The sequence below is a fragment of the Pan paniscus genome, chromosome 1 (genome assembly GCF_029289425.2).
Source record: "Pan paniscus chromosome 1, NHGRI_mPanPan1-v2.0_pri, whole genome shotgun sequence".
NCBI lineage: Eukaryota > Metazoa > Chordata > Mammalia > Primates > Hominidae > Pan > Pan paniscus.
In genome coordinates, this window is record NC_073249.2 from 100,230,066 (window position 1) to 100,249,029 (window position 18,964).

The 18,964-nt window shown below is 43.5% G+C and overlaps 2 non-coding genes across 2 annotated transcripts; one reads left to right on the forward strand and one right to left on the reverse strand.

The window, feature by feature from the left end:
* Positions 1-570: 570 nt before the first annotated feature.
* On the forward strand, positions 571-734 carry LOC112438688 (U1 spliceosomal RNA). The gene has a single exon (XR_003027065.1). It is a non-coding gene; the product is annotated as a U1 spliceosomal RNA (small nuclear RNA).
* Positions 735-8,686: 7,952 nt separating this feature from the next.
* Positions 8,687-8,758, reverse strand: TRNAQ-CUG (transfer RNA glutamine (anticodon CUG)). The gene has a single exon. It is a non-coding gene; the product is annotated as a tRNA-Gln (tRNA).
* Positions 8,759-18,964: the final 10,206 nt, after the last annotated feature.

Here is an 18,964-nt window from a genome sequence, read left to right on the forward strand (position 1 = left end):
CGGAATGGTACATCACAAGGATAACCGTATGTGAAAAGAACCGGTTTTCTTTGTAATCCTAAACTTTCTAGTTTGCGCATTAAAAGCCATTACTCGAAGAAGAGCGCCCAGGCTCCAGCTGGCCGCCAAAGGGGTCCTTGGCATCACAGGCTAAGAACCTACTTCTTTGGGAGAGACCAGGGGCGGGGAAGGGAGGGAAAGGAGATAGAGGTAGACTTCACTTCCTCCGCCGGCTCCCGCAGCGGGTTGGTCGGCTGAGTGGCGGAGGGTCGGGCGGAAGAGCAGATGGGGACCGGGAAAGGCGCTGTCGGTGACATCACGGATAGGGCGATTCCTACGTAGATGAGGCAGCTTAGGGGCTGCTGCTTCCCACGAAGGATTTCTCCTGCTTTGGGAGCAAGTCCGGGACCGCTGGTTGGACGTGAGAGTCCCAGCTGTGTGTCAGGGCTAGGAGGGCTCCGGGTGGCATGGGGCGGGGTGGGGGTGGGGGTGCGGGTGCGCGGGGCAAGTGACCGTGTCTGTAAAGGTTGAGGCGTATGGAGCTGTTGCAGGGCGGAGGTGTGTGAACTCACACTTACCTGGCAGGGGAGATAGTATGATCATGAAAGTGGTTTTCCCAGAGCGAGGCTTATCCATTGCACTCCGGATGTGTTGACCTCTGCGATTTCCCCAACTGTGGGAAACTCGACTGCATAATTTGTGGTAGTGGGGGACTGCGTTCGCGCTTTCCCCTGAATTTTCCAGTGCAAAAAGCAGTTGGTATGCAAAGGTCTACTTCTCGCTTTTTTTTGCTGTATAATCTTGGTGGTGGTGTGTTATTCTTACAGCCGGATGGCAGGGAAACAGGAAGTAACATGTCGCCGTCGTTCCTGCCGGAGAAATAAGCGTCAGGCGTTGTGTTCCTGTTTAACACAAGCTAAGTAGCGCGAAGGCCGCACAGCTCCTTCCTTTCAACATGAGGCTGCTTTTTGCAGAGATTGGTCCATAGTCTCCATTCTCTTGGGGTCTCACGCTCTGTAAAAATCTTCTTGTTTTTCCCTAGCCCCCAATCACCTTTTACACAGCCTCTGCTTCTAAGCGCAGCCCCCTCAGGAGTTTGTAGGATTTCTGTGCTAGCGGGGAATGTGTTCTCACTTGGTAGAGCCAGGCACAAACTACGCAGACGGGCGCTGTTCTTTGGGAAGAAATCAGGGCCTTTGGGGCTCTTAGTGTTCCCGTTGGGTTGTAGACATAACACGCTTACTTTGCGGAGGGGAACGGGTCTACCGGCGCCCAGGTGCCCTAACGCAATTCATCCCGAGACACGCAGGTCAGAACCGCAGTCTCACCTGTCTTGGCGAAAATGCGCTGCGATCCTCCCTGAAATATAAGGCGGGAAATTTTATGAGGAGCCGGATCCACTATCTCCTGCCGTTTACATATCTAGTCTTTCTTCAGACTTCATTTAAGTGACAGCTTCTTGTTTGATGTCTCGCTTCCACATCCCACATCCATTGCCAGGCAACTTTCTAAATAGCACCCCGACCCATGCTTCCCACCCCCAAGCCGCCTCTTTCTATCTCTGGCGCCAGTGTCCTCCCCCGTCCCTCTTCAGGCCCTCGCTTATCACCTTCATGGACAGGAAGTACTTAGCTCTCTCTCAACCTGCGTTTTGCACCAGACACGCATCAGTACCCTGGCAAATTCGGACGTTTCCTTAATACCCCTTCTCAAATGGCATTGTAAATTCATCTCTTTTTAACTCCCAGAAGTATCTAATTGGTTTTGTCCCTGCACTACATGAGCACAAGAATTCCACTACAGAAGAAAACCCCAGGCCTAGTGATGGAGGTTCTGGGCATTTCGCCAGCCTCTCCCAGGGTGTGTTTTCTGACCCCACCCACTTCTGATCTGTAATGTCCTGGTCAATAGAAACTACCTGGCCCAAACGAAAAAGGCAAGGAGGACCACGGCAGGAAGGCCTATGGCGTCCCCTGGTGGCTACCCTGGGGACGGCACTCATAGATCTGCACGTCCCGAGAAGCCTCTGCCATCCCAACCCGGGCGCGGTGCAGAAACCCGCGGCTCCAAAGAAAACCGGCTAGAACGCACAGGACGCCCAGCGAGTGTTCAGGACACTGCGAGTGGAAGCCGTACTTCTTACGGACTGATCTAGTTTGATGAAGACGAGTCATTTACTTCTAACCCCAACAGCGGACATTGCCTTGCTCAAATATAAAATATATGAAGCGAGACCGAAAACAACTTTCATTGCGTTACCACCGATGAGCAAAAGGGTTTTTAGAATGTTTAAGAAATGTCCCTTGTTTCGGGACCGTCATCACTAACGTATGCTTGGGATTCCTCATCGAGGAGTTTCTGAGCAAAAGGACCCACCAATCCGGTGGCTGAGAACGGCTTGGATATTGACTTCCAGGCGCATCAGAAATACCGAGGTTCTGACAAAGACATGAGCTTCTGTCTGCCTTTGGGAAGGCCTTCTTCCGGTCCTGGCGCTGCCCCTTGCCTTCTGTTTGACCTTGGGCCAGGTCCTTCAATTTGCTAGGCTTCAAGTTGGAAAGTGTTACAGGAAAATAATAATATGAAGTACTTCTTGGAGTTATTGCACAGATTACAGAAGATAGTCTAATAGTACAGCTAGCATCGTGTGTGACTTACATTAAGGATTTGCTGATAGGAAATAATATCCCAGATAAAGTTTCTTCCCCTTAATTATGAAATATAAGAAAGGAAATTGTGTAGACTTCTGCTTCAGGCCTCAACTTTTTTCAAAAAACATTTGAATGAATTTTGCACTTGTGAAGGTGACATCCTTTTACAAAATAAGTTAATACTAAAGAATGACAAATGGAATTTACAAAACATATATTCACAAAAAGAACTTGTTCTTAGCAGCTTTGTTTACAATAGTCCCGAAACTGGAAACGGTTCATATGCATCAAGAGGTGAATGGACCTATTGTGATATATTCTTCCAGAGGAAGATGGGACAAATTATGGAAACATGAGATAGCATGGGTGAATCTCAAAAACCTCATGCTGAGTGATGAAAAGAGTGCATCCTCTGTGGCGCCATCAAGCTGAATTTCTAGAACAGGTGAAACTAACCTGTATAGTGACAGAAACTACATCGTTGATTGCTGGGTTCAGGGAGTCGAGGGGACTGACTACAAAGGGCACAAAAGGACCTTTTGGAGTAATAGACATGTCATCAAACTTGAAATGGATGCATTGTACCATATTCAACCAATGCCTTAATCAATTTGATTGTAAAAAGTAATAAGAAAACCACTGCAGGCTGCAGGCTGGGTGCGGTGGCTCATGCCTGTAATCCTAGCACTCTGGGAGGCTGAGGCAGGCGGATCACCTGAGGTAAGGAGTTTGAAACCAGCGGGCCAACATGGTGAAACCTCATCTCTACTAAAAATACAAAAAAAAAAAAAATTAGCTGGGTGTGGTGGCGGGCGCCTGTAATCCCAGCTACTTGGGAGGCTAAGGCAGGAGAATCTCTTGAACCTGGGAGGTGGAAGTTGCAGTGAGCTGAGCTGGCGCCACCACACTCCAGTCTGGGTGACAGAGTGAGTGATGCCACGCTAAAAAAAAAAAAAAAAAAAGAAAAGAAAAGAAAAAGAAGGCCGGGTGCAGTGGCCTACGCCTGTAATCCCAGCACTTTGGGAGGCCGAGGCAGATGGATCGCGAGGGCAAGAGATCGAGACCATCCTAGCCAACATAGTGAAACCCCATCTCTACTAAAAATACAAAAATTAGCTGGATGTGGTGGTGCACACCTGTAGTCCCAGCTACTTGGGAGGCTGAGGCAGGAGAATTGCTTGAACCTGGGAGGCAGAGGTTGCAGTGAGCCGAGATTGTGCCACTGCACTCCAGCCTCGGCGACAGAGAAGACTCGGTCTCAAAAAACAAAACAAAACAAAACAAAACAAAAAACAAAAAAAAGGAAAACCACTGCAAATCATAATGCCTTCTACTTAATTTAATGTACGTTTAGCTTTAGAAGATTCCTTTAGAAAATGTCTCTCTAAATGTGATTGAGAGTTCAGGAATTCCTTCGTTTGTGTTTCTGTCTCGTCTTCAGTTAAATTCATGCACTATTAAATGGAATATTTGTAAAATAAAAATACAGTCTAAGCTCAATTTTACAAAAGCATATATGTATGTGGAGATATATATATAAAATATATCTCATATATATATATATATATATATATATATATATATATAGCTTTCTTTATTGTTCTATTTTTTCTTTTGTGGGTGCATGGGGCGGGGGGCAGTCTACCTAAAATATACACTGTCTCTGTAGATATACCAGAAGAACATGACTCAATGAGTGTTGCCCTAATGTTAACAAAAGTTATTTTGAACTTAAGGTGATCAGAAATTTTATGTATCTGTACTTTTTCTGTACTGGTGGTATGGTCTATGCTAAGCATGTATAATTTTTTTTAAAATGAGAGTAACTTTAAAATTGTTTGGAAGAAAAATATGTACATATGTGAACAGTACTTTGCTAATATGGATAACTGGTTATCTTCTTCTTTCCGTATCTTTCATATTTTTAAATGGAAAAACTCAATGACTTGGAAGTGAAAGGACAGATTAGATATGGAAGGGGTGTGGGGCAGGCGAGAGGAAAATGTAAAGGGAAGGACAAACCCAGTTCTGGCAGGACCATGTTTAAGTTGAAGGTTTCTGGGGAGCAGTTATTGGGATAAGAAGGAAATGCGGGAGGCAGGAGAATCATGAAAATATTTAGGACAGTGTATTGCCTATCTTATCATTCCTCCTCCTTTTGTGTTTCTTCAAAAGAAATATACAGACTTACATTTCTTTTCAAGCATGCTTACCATTTGTGTTTATCTTTTATTAGTGTAATTACCTGCTAGGTTTATCTTGCTGGTTGCCCAGAAAAGCCAATGGAGCTGAGCACAGCAGGCTTTCTACAATAAGGAAAAAATTTAATAAATGCAAAGGCAGCTGAGGGACCAGGACAGGGGTTTATTATTACTCAAATCTGCCTCCCCCCAAATTCAGAGACTAGGGTTTTTTGTTTTTTTTTTTTTGGATAGTTTGGCAGGCAGGGGGCTAGGAAATGGGCAAAGCTGATTGGTTGCGTTGGGGATGAAATCACAGTGTCAGAGCTTGTTTATGGCACTGAGTCAGTCCCTGGGTGAGGGCCACAGGACAAGATGAGACAGTTTACTGGTCTGGGTGTGCCAGCTAGTCCATCATAAGGCAGGGTCTGAAAAATACCTTGAACACCCTGTCAAATCTTAGGTTTGACACTAATACTGTTATATAAAGGCACAGTTGGGGAGCTTAGGAATCATGTGGCTTCTGGCTGCGTTTCTCCTGAGCCATAATTTCCAATCTCGTACCTGATTTGTTAGCTTTGCTAAGGAGGTCTGATCCCCAAGAAAGGAAGGGGTTTGTCTCAGGAATGGGCAATCATCTCTGTTTCAGACTTAGACTTGGAACTAAACTCCTCTCATAGTTAGCCTGGCCTATGCCCAGGAATGGACAAGGGCAGCTCAGAGGTTAGAAGCAAGATGCAGTCAGTTAGGTCAGATTTCTTTCACAGTCATAGTTTTCCTATGTCAGGTTTTTCTCACTGTCATAATTTTTGCAAGGCTGGTTTTGTTAGGAGCAGTATAAACACAGTGGGTCTGAGAATGTCTTCTGGAGACAGGCTGCCTTCACTTCAAATTCCCGCTTTCAAATCCTCCTTTGCTGGCTGAGTGACCCTGGGCAGGTCACTTAACATCTTTGTGCATCTCAGTTTTCTCATATGGAAGATGAAGGTGATGGCGTGACCTCTGCCTGAGGTAAGGACTACATGAGTAAACATACGCACACTCATCAACTGTGTGTGACATGTAGCACTTTGGGTTGCAGGCACAGTTGATGATGTGCATGTGTTACTCATGTGCGTGTTAGCTCTTGTATTTTGCCTGCAACACTGCACAAAGAGCAGATGTGATGAAAACCGGTTGTATTGAAGTTATAGCAGTGATACTTTCCAGTGGCCATGCACCCTCCCAGGGAGACTGCAGCAATCCTCTCACCAGCAGCAACCTCCTGGGCTGGGAGATCCCAGGAAGGCCCCTCAATCTCCAGCAAGTTTGACCCTCAAGGAGCTTCGGGGAATGAGCTAGAGAAGTATTTCTATCTGGGGGGAACTGGGAGTTTATTAGCTCATCTGTTCAGCTCATCCAAAGGGGAATAATGATTCAATTTTTTGCTTCACATCTGCCCCAATAAAATTTTTATAGCTTTACAGTGGAAGACATTTGTACATGTCGGGGAGGAAATATGACTTTTCCTCACCCAGCCTAGGTTCACTGCTGAGACCCTTACAGCAAAACACAGACTAATAAGAGAAGAACATATGTATTTGTTTAATGTAAGTTTTATGTGACAGGAGCGCCTTCCAAAGAAAATGAAGGCCCATGGAAACAGCTAAACCTCAGTTTTTTGTTTATTTGTTTTTTAACAGTAGTTTTATTGAAGAATGGATAGTCATGGAGAAGTATGATAAGACAATAAAAGTATGATCTAACAGTAACAAACTGGGGAAAACGTGGCCAGGCCTCTGTGTTCAGGCTCTTCTCTGTGTCCCTGTGTCTTCACACTCCAGGATGCACCTTTCCTCTGGGTACAGAGAGGGCACCTCTCACATAAGAGTCTTACAATCGACTTCAGGGAGGAAGGGCAGGCGGAGGGTGACAGTGACCTTCCTGCTTCTGTTGTTTACTCAAATTCCTTTAGCATAAAATATTCAATACCCCAAGATGTTATATTTTGGAGTAGCATGTCCTGAATCCCATCATGCACATGCAACAATACCCAGAATCTTTGAAGAGTGATGACTACAAAATATTTAAATTCAAAATACAAATGATGGCCAAGTGGGGTGGCTCATGCCTGTAATCCCAGCAGAGAGGTTCAGGGAGGCCCAGGCAGGCGGATCACCTGAGTTCTTAAGTTCGAGAGCTGCCTGGCCAAAATGGCAAAACCCTGTCTCTACTAAAAATACAAAAATTAGCACACCTGTTATTCCAGCTACTTTCAGGGGGTGGAGAACGAGTGGGCTGAGGATCAACTGAAACAATATCATATTTACAAATGATTTTTTTTTCCTGTAAGGCTAGTCAAGTGAAGCAGTGGAAGTGGAGAAGGAACAAAGAAACCTGTAACTGGTTGTGATCAATTATTTGTGAACAGGAATGAATTTTTTATGCACTATACACTGTTTTCTTAGTTACATATGCTGCAAAGCTGGTGGTGAACAGCAGTGCCCTGGTCCCTTCCTACACTTATCTGTAGGGATAACAATTTTTAATGCATGCAGCCAACCTCTACATAAATATTGTTACTCTTTGACTGTCCAATTTTCCATCCCAGGCCCTGCAGTGCAGCCTGCAAGGGGAAACGGAGTTGATTTTTCCTTACCTGCCAGTCCACTCCAAGGAGCCAAGAAGGCGTCTTCTCACCGTCCCCCTCCCCCAGCTCGTCCTCCAAACTGAGCCCCTCAAAGACTGCGGTGTTTTTCAGTCCTTCGTAACCGCTCTCAGCCCCAAAATATGAAAATCAGAGCGATGGTCCTGAGCGCCTGGAGTGACATCTTAGTTCGCTCCCAAGACCCATCAGGAACCTCATCCCGAGTGCTCTGAAGCGCAGGAGAAAACATTTTTAACTCTGGTAGCGTCCTAAGGCGTCTTCTCCTTGGGGCAGGGTCCTGACGGGACGAGGGGGAGCCCCACCGTCAGAGACTGGCCCCTCAGAGCTGCTCAGGCTCCTCTTCCCCGTGGTCCTGCGGGAGTTCAGCCGGGGCGGCCGAGGAACAGAACCCGCGCTCCCAGCCCGTGCTCCAGCCTGCGCTCCCAGCCCGCGCTCCCAGCCCGCGCGGATCTCTCCTTCCGGCTGAGATCTTGGGAGGAAAGAATGAAATTTCCCGGAGTCAGTTTCCAAAGCTTAGTGAAACAGCGACTTTTAGGGCCCGCAATAGAGACGTAGGAGCTAGAAATTCGGCATAAAAATCTGAATATGAAGAACAGAATAAATTAACATTCGGAATTGGATGGGCCATGCGAATAAAGCAGTGCTACTCCCAAGTTAGGTCTCCAACCACCGATCCTAAACTGAGACACAATCTCCAGTGACTGAGCTAACCCCATAAAAATTTCTCACGCCACCGTTTACTTACCAAAATGACAAAGGATGCGATTACGAGATTTCCCGGGTGAAAGGAATCTCGGGGTCTAGGATCGAGAGGTGGCAGCCTTTTTAGTGGAGACCTCTCACCCCGAGGCCTAGGGTCGCCCTGAGAGGGGGTGAGGACTTGCTGGGTCGCTGGGTCCCTGGCGGGGGGAGTCCGGGCCTCCGATTGCTGGGTGCCAGGAGGCTGGCCCTGAAAGGGGATCCTCCAGGCTCTTTGACCCCGAATGGATGATTCGGCGATTTCCCTGTGGTCCGGGCCACTGTGAGAACCCGGTTTCTGGGACCCCGAACACCGAAGAGGGGATGAGGAGAGCGGCGTGCATCGCGAGGCTCAGACAGCGGGAGCAGAAGGGACACGGAGGCCCGCAGCGCAGAGCTTCCGAACGTCAGCAGAATCCCCATTCCATTTAGGGAGTAAAACACGGCATTGCCGTCCTAATTAAACAGAAAGGTTCCACCGAGACTCGAACTCGGATAGCTGGATTCAGAGTCCAGAGTGCTCACCATTACACCATGGAACCTCACAATACGAATTTGTCAGAAGCGTCTGAATTCCTAATAAGTAGCAATAGTTCCCACCCACCCATGTCAAGGCATTTCTATTATCCCACAAGCAACACTCCAGGAAGGTGGACCTGCAGGAAGGAGCCATCCTTCTTGCTTTCTCTCTGCCCTCTCCTTTGATCGACTTCTATCATTTCATTTGCACCTCGGAAAATGAGGCAAAAATCCACTGCGAGTTTAGGGCCAGAGAAGAGCCCCTGAAGCCTCTGTCATAGAGTTTCCTGTGCCTAGGTGAAATTTCTTTCTTCCTTTCTTCGTTTCTTCCTCTTTTCTTTTCTCTCTCTCTCTCTCTTTCTTTCCTTCTTTCTTTCTTTCTTTTCTTCCTTCCTTCCTTCCTTCCCTTCCCTTCCCTTCCCTTTCTCTCTTTCTCTCTTTCTTTCTTTTTCTTTCTTTCTTTCTTTCTTTCTTTCTTTCTTTCTTTCTTTCTTTCTTTCTTTCTTTCTTTCTTTCTTTCTTTCTTTCCATTGAGACAGAGTTTCCTTCTGTTGCTCAGGCTGGAGTGCAGTGCAGTGGCAGTGGGTGATCTCCCCTCACTGCAACCTCCATCTGCTGGGTTCCAGTGATTGTAATCCCCAGTAGCTGGGATTACAAGCGTGGGCCACCATGCCTGGTTAAATTTTGTATATTTAGTAGAGATGAGGTTTTGCCATGTTGGCCAGGCTGGTCTTGAACTCTTGACCTCAAGTGATTTGCCCACCTTGGCCTCCCAAAGTGCTGGGATTACAGGTGTGAGCCACTGCGCCCAGACCGGAGATGAAATTTCTGCAAAATTTCTGTTATTTTCTTGATGCTTTCCTTCTTTTCTGTTTGCCCAAGGAGGCCAGATGATTGTCAAAACAGGACATGGGACATCCTGGGTGCCTTGCCCCCTTCCTCCCTGTAGTATATAACAGAAGACAGCAATCAAATGAGATTGGGAAGCAGGGAATCATTCATTGTCTTGTTCATATACTTCTATGTTTGTTTGTTTGGTTGGTTTTAACAAAATTTGCTCACCAGAAATGGAAATTTTTTGGATTTAAAATAAATGCAATCAGCCATATTATATATTTGTATAAAACACTCAAACCAGGCCATACTCACCTGCTATGACTCAAAATCAACCATATACTGTCAAGGTCAGGAGGCAGGGCCCTGACATTTAAGCACAGTGTATTTTCTCAGAATTGGCCAAGTTGATGTCATTCCAATTTCTCAATATCTCATGACCCATTAATTGCAGGCTTTAAAAGTGTACATGTATTGTTACTGAAAGCCCAGGTGTTTGGTCTAGGCCCGCTGCTCAGCTCACAGAAAGCCAATCATTGAGACATTGAGTATTGCCAAGGAAGAAGGCTTTAACTGTGTGCTGCAGCTGAGAAGACGGGAGATCAGTCTCAAATCAATCTCCCTGATCAACTAAAGTGAGGGGTTTATGTAGCAGGGAAGAAACGTAACTGTGAGTAGGAAAAGAGGAACTGGGGGGGTGAGGAAGCACTCATGATGAGTGAGGGGTCTGGCATCTCATTGTCTGGATGCTGTGATCTGCTGAGTTTCAGGTCTATGATGCTTTTTGAGAGGCTGAGGGTCCTTTCCTGAGGAATGAACTCAGATAAAACAAATGTAAGTTTCAAGCTTTAAGACTAGAAGGGTCCATTTCTACATCTATCCAAAAACACTGTCTGTGGGACTATTGCATCGATTTCAGTCCCCACTTTCTATTTGTCAGTTCCTCAATCATGGGGAATCTGGTCATCCATCTTTCTGGCTGTGTCATGTGGAGAAGGGGCATCCTGGGCAGCTCCACACCATGGGTGACCGCATGGCCACCCAGGAATCAAACATTCATCTAATACCATGGTTTCTCCTGAAACAACCTTCCTCTCTCCAGTTCCCCATTTCCACTAAAGATAAAACACAGCAGGACCAACCTACTTGCAAAAGAAGCTTCAGTCCCATATACTTGGCCTGATTACCCACACAAAGTGCAGCAAGAATCATTGTTCACATAGGCTCTCCTAAATGGGCTTTGCTGGAACATTTCACAATGCCATTTCAGGCAAAGCCCTGGGAAAATTACCAATTCCTCCACCTGTGTCAGGTTATAAAAGAAAACAGAATCTTATTGAACTTATGCAAATAAACACATTGTCATGAATTAAGAATATTCAGTTTACAAATTCTGGAGAAATTCAGCAGAGAGAGAAAAATATGCCTCAAATTCTGTTTAGAAGACTATTCTACTCAATTGTTTCAGGCTATAAATAGCTCAAAAGGAAAAAAGTTCTCCAGATTCTGAAGAATAAACCATGTTTCAAACAAACAAACAAAGGCCATAAAAACTTATTTCAGTCCTCCATTAGTTTAATCCATGCAATCATCTCCTGCTCTGCTTCATACTGGGCTAGCAATCTCTATGAACACATCAGCCTTTCTGTTAGTGCCCTGGAAATTTTCTCTTTAGTTAATGGCACGATCTCCAGAGTTATCAGAAACCTGCATCCAAGAGTCCTTTTCATGGACTTCCCCAAAAAACCAAGGCCTGGACTGTAACTGATTATAAGTCACTTTTTGAGAAGAATCAAAGCAAAACAACAATTGTGGATGACAAAAGCCTTAAGACAGCCATAGTTAAAGATACAGTTGACAAGGGAATTTGGTTGGTTCTGTGGCACACAACAATTTAACGTAATAATCATCATTATTACCGACAGCATATCAGAACTCTAGGAATCTCATACAATCCTGGAACACACATTAACAACACATCTGTGTCAATAGAACCCAAAGGAAGTGAAACACCACCTCAGATTTGACAATGCTTCATGCATAATTCTACATAACAAATAAGCCTAAGAAGCCTAATATATCTCTCTTGGACTTCAAGAACCTAATATCCAAAAAGTTAATTTGAGGTCCAAAAGGCTGAATTTAGAAATTTTACTCTTAGAAAGTTTGCCAGATATCAAAGTTTTGAGACACTTGATATCACAAAATAGGATCACAGGTCACCTTAGAATACTCAATCATTTAGCCAAAAGGTAAACAAAAATATTTTATCTATTATTAATATTACACAAACATTTTGATCAAAAGAGAAAACTAAATTTTACCTTTGTGTGGTGTATTAAAATGTTAAAGATAATTTTAATAAAACCTTATACACAAATTTAATTATAATTAGTTTGACCATAAGGTAAGAGTTTCAAAAACCTTTCATGACCTTTTATACTTTTCTATGAAAAAGCAGATGAATGCTCTAGAAAACCCTGTTATTCTGATACACGGGGCCAGTTGCTGGCCTTGCATCAGTGTGCTCCTGAGTGTAATGTCTAATTTATAGAAAATCTCTGAATTTGAGAGGCCAAGGTGGGTGGATCACTTGAACTTAGGAGTTTGAGTCTAGCCTGGGCAATATGGTGAAACATTGTGTCTACCAAAAATGCAAAAAAAAAAAAAAAAAAAAAAAAAAAAGAAAGAAAGGAAAAAGGAAGGAAGGAAGGAAAGAAAAGAAAAGAGAAAGAAAAGAAAGTCTCTGAACTAAACTTATCCCTCAGACTCCGGCCTTACCATTGTCATGTGCCCATCTCTTCTGTCCAGAGGAAGAGGAGGCATGAGGTGGAAAAGGGGACAGGTGGGATTGTTGGGTCTAGAGATATTAAATTGTTTCAATTTCTTGTTCTGTTTCTCATGAAAGCAGTTTATTTGGATTGTCGTCTTCCTCAGGGTCTGAAGATGAGGCATTGAATCGTGTCAATATTCAAGATTTAGCAGGAGTAGGTGCCTTTTTCAGACCCAGGAGTCAAAGTCCTGTAAGCTAATAGCACAAGGATTTGTTAATAGGACATTTGTACTGCAGAAAGTTCTATTTCTCTCTAACATGTCACCAATAAAAACACTGTGATTTGGTGTCCAGTAGTTACTGCCTGCAGCACTTCAAACCATTGTATTAAAGTGGTTAGGATACTCCTTGCATGTAACTAGTTGCCAGCATTCTAATGACAGACTGTGATTGAAAGCATCAAAAATGTGACAGAACCTATGCCAAACTTTTCAAAGTAAGAAAATTAAATTTTCTCTCCATCATTTAACAAAATGTTAAATGCAAATATCAGTTTTGGAAATTCAGTATGAGGATAAATAATCTGCTTTTATTTAAATACTATACAACAAAACAAGAACAAAGTGAGAATAAACACAGAGTCATTTGTTTTCAGCTATTTTATTTATTTATTTATTTTGAGACAGAATCTCCCTGTCACCCAGGTTGGGGTACAGTAGCAGGATCTCAGCTGACTGCAACCTCCACCTTCGAGTCCCATGTTCAAGGGATTCTCCTGCCTCAGCCTCCTGAGTAACTGGAATTACAGATGTGCACCACCACCCCCAGCTGATTTTTGTGTTTTTAGTAAAGACAGGGTTTCATCATCTTGGCCAGGCTTCTGGCCTTGAACTCCTGGCCTTCAGTGATCTGCCCACCTTGGCCCCTCAAAGTGCTGGGATTGTAGGAATGAGCCAGAACACCCGGCCTTCTTTTCAGCTATTTTAAAAGAGCATAATCACATATTTCCAAGATTGGTTTCTAGATACAGTACTGATTACTGATTAGGTTGCTTTCACCATTAAAATCTTCAAACCAGTGCGACAATTGTACATGTTTTGTTTTCAAGTACACACATGAAGGCCCAACAGTGATACAAGGCTTGGGATCAAAAATCACTAGAAATTCTCACAACTTGTTTTTATTACCACTTCATCCAAGTGAATGTCACTGAATTTTAATAACGGTAAACACAACTAAAGGAGGTTGAGAGAAATCCAATCAACATAATATCCTGAAGGACGGGCCAATCTTTCCTAAACGTGGAAACTTTGTACCCACATCACAGTTTTTCCTCACTAAAGGAAAGGGTCTGCAACCAACTCAAATGATCGATTGAAACCAACTCATATTACTGATTGCACTGAATGTGTACTAAACCTCAGGCCATGGGTGCCTGAGTCCTAGTGTTCCTATGACATCCCCTGGGAGTGGTGGAACTCTACCTTTCAATGATGGGAAGTCTTGGGCAAGAGCAGATCTCCTCCCCTTGTCCAGTATAGACAGCTTTTGTGTCTAACTCTGCCTCAGCAGCTGGCCTATACCTGGGGGCAAGGGTTGGACAGGTTTCTAGCTCCAACATCAGTGGTAGATGCCTTTTGTTTTATGTGAGAGAAGCAACCACGTTTTGTGCCTGTGCTCTGGTGGTGCTCTATCATGCATTCATGACTTATATGCCTACACCACTGTGGCAAGCTCGAGAAATTCTCTTTCCCTGCTACATGTGTCTTATCAGCACTAAGTACGTGGGAGGAAAGACCCAGTAAATGGGCAAAACAGGCTATGTGTCTGGGACTCTCAGAGATTCTAAGCTGTCACAATAGTTCACACTTGGCCTTTAAGAAATGATGAAGCCTGTAATCCCAGCACTTTGGGAGGCTGAGGTGGATGGATCACGAGGTCAGGAGATCGAGACCATCCTGGCTAACACGGTGAAACCGCGTCTCTACTAAAAATACAAAAAATTAGCCGGGCGGGGTGGCGGGTACCTGTAGTCCCAGCTACTAGGGAGGCTGAAGCAGGAGAATGGCGTGAACCCTGGGGGATGCAGCCTGCAGTGAGCCGAGATCGCGCCACTGCACTCCAGCCTGGGCGACAGTGAGACTCCATATCAAAAAAAAAAAAAAAAAAAACAAAACTAAAGAAATGATGAAAACTTCAGTGATTTTTCTCCAACCAACATTTATGGCTTCCATCTTTTCCTTCCGTTATCTGTTAAAGATGAACTGCTTCATCTGTTTGTCCTTCTGTAGGGGGGTTTCTCATGCTTTGGACTTCAGCTGACTCAGGGGCCTTGCAACTTCAGCTCTCTGGTGGGATCAAAACACATATGATTTTGCAGACCATACAGCTTTTTCTTGTCATTAGAGTGGGAACAACTGTCTCTTGCAGCTTTCTACACCTTAAACAACTGTTGAATCATATGTCTGTTTTATAAAATCCTTATCTTGTCCTCTATTTCTGGACTAATTTCCCTTCAGGATACTACACAAATTCTTTTAGCCGATCACTTCTTTTGAGGCTGTGAGAGAGACATAGTGAGCACCTTGACGATCTCTGCAAATGAGCCTATTCATTAGGTGCTCATGGGAAACCTGGGCCCAGACCAGCACTGAAACACACAACTGTCACCCACAGCTCTAGTTGAATTTTTGTCATGAAGCTCTTTCTCCTCAATAAGCATACTAGTCTTAGAACAAGTTTGAGATTGGGACTATCTTAAAATAGGCTTCCTAAGCGGCTACTAAGATTTGCTGGGACTCCAGTTTCTGGTCAAATGTGAGCTAGAGAGTAAAGACAACATTCTTCACCCAGAAGAAGACAACAGTAAATGGATACACCACATTTTTCACCAACCTGAGAACAATTATCTCAATGAATATTAAATTAGTGATGAAATACTTGTTTCCTCAAGCGCGTGATGCTGAAAATTGGAAAAGTTGCCTTGGTTGTTTAAATGATTGTGTGCTCAGATTGAATTTGAGTGTACACAAGGTGCAGCCTCCAGCAGAAAAGATTCTAAGAACTGGATGTGGGTAGAGGATGCAATTATGGAACTTGGTATCTTTCCCACCTTCTTTTCTTTCTTCCCATTTTGACTGGTCTTGTAATGCTAGGCCCAGGCATCAATATACATACAACTAAAAAAGCACTATCAGTGCAAAAGACATAATATCTATACAATGAAATTACATGGTGCCTATTGCTAAAGTTACTTTAACTTCACATCATGTAGCCCAGTAAGGTGACTGCCACCCACCTACCAAGGGTATTAGTCAGCTCAGGCTGCCATAGAAAGATACCATAGGTTGGGTGGTTTAACAACAGACTTTTATTTTCTCAATATTCTGGAGGCCAAAAGTCAAAGATCAATGTGCTCACAGAGTTGGTTTCTGGGGAGGCCTTTCTTCCTGGCTTGCAGAAGTCCACTTTCTTGCTTTGTGCTCCCATAGCCTTTCCTCTGTGCCTGTGTGGAGAAAGAGAGAGATTCTTTGATGCCCTTCCTCTTCTTATATGGACACCATTCTGACCAGATTAGGACCCCAATTGTATGGCCTAATTAACCTTAATTACCTCCTTAAAGACTCTTATCTCTAAATACAGTCAAGTTGGGGGTTAAGCTTTCAACATATGAATTCAGGGGAAAACAATTCATTTTATAAAACCGAGTAATAGGGACGATCCTATGATTCTTTTTTTTTTTTTTTTTTGAAATGGAGTTTAGTTCTTGTTGCCCAGGCTGGAGTGCAGTGGCGCAATCTAGGCTCACTGCAACCTCCGCCTCGCAGATTCAAGCAATATTCCTGCCTCAGCCTCTCAAGTAGCTGGGATTACAGGCATGCGTCACCATGCCTGGCTAATTTTGTATTTTTAGTAGAGACGGGGTTTCTCCATGTTGGTCAGGCTGGTCTCAAACTCCGACCTCAAGTGATCCACCCACCTCAGCCTCCCAAAGACCTGGATTACAGGCATGAGCCACCACGCTCAGCGATCCTACGATTCTTTACCTATTAAATCCTGTGACATTTGCCTGGTGGTGGGGCCAGGAAGAAGTTGTTAGCAAGGCTGCTATTGCTAATTCTATGATTAGGAAAGCACACCTGAGCTGAAGTGCCTGGCTTATGGGAAAGAATGCAGGTCAAACAGGTATGAAATAAAAATAGGGGGAAATGGTAGCAAACAATAGCAGAGCTCTTACATGAGTCATGTATCCAGGAAGGATAAAAATTGTGCAATTTCGTGGAAATCCTATTGTCTTTATCAGGAGAATGACTTTACAAGTTTTATAAACTGGGGGAAAAGGATGGTGTGGATTAAGGAGCACACCTGATGCTCAGCATAATGTGAATTCTTGACTAAACAGCTATAGGGTATGAAGGAAAGATCAGCAGTCAAAGAAAACTCAAAGATTTTTGGACTGAGCATATGGAAGGATGCAGTTTCCATCCACAGAGGTGAGAAAATAGCCTGTGCGGCAGGTTGTAGGAGGAAAAATAGAGATCAGCTCAGGACCCCAAAACCCTGCTTGAAAGAGTTTTCCATTCGCCCTGTTCCCATTTCTACATCCCCTTGAGATTTTTGTGAGGCTGAATGCAGAGTTGCTTGGCCATTTCTCCCCCTGGGCGCCAGTCCTCTCATCCTTCTGACAGCATCTTCCATGGCCCTGGCTCTGATGACAATCTCCCAACAAGATGTCATCCTGCAAAGGCGATCTGAGCCATAGCTGGGACAAGGCCATCCACCTCTTGACTTGTGTGCTTTGGTGGGCCCCAGGAGTACTTCACTGTTTCTCAGAGTAGTAGGTCTTCTGTATGGAACTCTTCTGAGGAAAACAGGGAGGAAACAGCCTGAGGGGTGGAAAGGGAGGGCTGTACCAGGGATTCTAGGAAAGCTGAGCCTAGGCTCTCAATGCAGCGAACATTTACCACCTGAGAAGTTCTACTCAGTTGCTATTGTTAGTTTAGAATCTCATCAATGAAAATGGCATAGAAATTTTTTTTTTCTTCCTGGTTATATGTGCACCTACATAATATCCTTAATTTTGCCTCTTGGCTCAGAAGCCTACAATACTTCCTATCTCCCTGGTCCTTTACAGAAAATGTGAACTCTGCAGACAACAATGCCCCAGGCTTTACAGAAAAAGACACCCAGGAATCTCTTTTACTAATTTTCATTTGTTGGACATTTTTCCTGGTCACCAATAAGTTCCCTTTCTTGGCTTGTAATGATTAGTTTCTGGTTGGTTGTCATTTGCAATGACACAATATATACTGGGACCTCAAAGCAGAAAAACCATAGAAGAAAACCTAGGAAATATCATTCTCAACATCAGCTGTGGCAAAGAATTTATGGCCAAGTCCACAAAAGCAATTGTAGCAAAGACAAAAATTCACAAGTAAGACCTAATTCAATGAAAGAGCTTCTGCACAGCAAAAGAAACCATCAACAGAGTCAACAGACCACTGACAGAATGGGAGAAAATATTCACAAACTGTGAATCTGACAAAGGTCTAATGTCCAAAATCTATAAGGAACTTTAAAAAAATCAACAAGAAAAAAAATCCCATTAAAAAGTGGGCAAAGAGACATGAACAGACACTTCATAAAAGAAGACATCCAAGCAGCCAGCAAACACAGGAATAAATGCTCATCATCACTAATAATCAGAGAAATGCAAATCAAAGCTACAATGAGATACCATCTCACATCACTCAGAATGGCCATTATTAAAAAGTCAAAAACCAACAGATGCTAATAAGGCTCTGGAGAGAAAGTTTATAAACCCTTGGAGTGAATGTAAATTAGTTCAGTCAATGTGGAAAGCAGTTTGGAGATTTCTCAAAGAACCTACAACAGAGCTGCTATTCAACCAGTAATCTCGTTACTGGGTATATACTCAAAGAAATGTAAATTATTAAAAGAAAAAGACACATGCACTCCTATGATTATCACCAGGCTATTCACAATAGCGAAGACATGGAATCAAACTAGATGCCCATCAGTGGTGGATTAAATAAAGAAAATGTGGTATATATACAACATGGAATACTATACACCCATAAAACAGAATGAAATCATGTCTTTTGCAATAACATGGAGAGAGGAGGCCATACTCTGGAGGAAACTAATGCAGAATCAGAAAATGAAATACCGAATGTTCTCACTTAGGAGCGGAACCTAAATATTGAGTTCACACAGACATAAACCTGGGAACCGTAGACACTGTGGACTACCATGAGGTAGGGAGGGAGGGAGGGAGAGTGGGTTGAAAAACTAGCTATTGGGTACTATGTGAACTACCTGGGTCCAATATATCCATGTAACAATCCTATACATGTACACTTGGTACATAAAATAAAACTGAAATGTTTACCAGAACAAAATTATGCTACACTAAAAGAATTACTGTACAAAAAGTAAAATAATAATGGATTTTAAAAGATTAAATATTACAAATAAAAATCTAAAATCAATAATCCAAACTTACACTTTAGGAAACTCAAAGAAAACAAGAGCAAATCAAGTCCAAAGTGAGTAGAAGACAAGAAACAATAAACACTAAAGCAGAAATCAAGGAAATTGA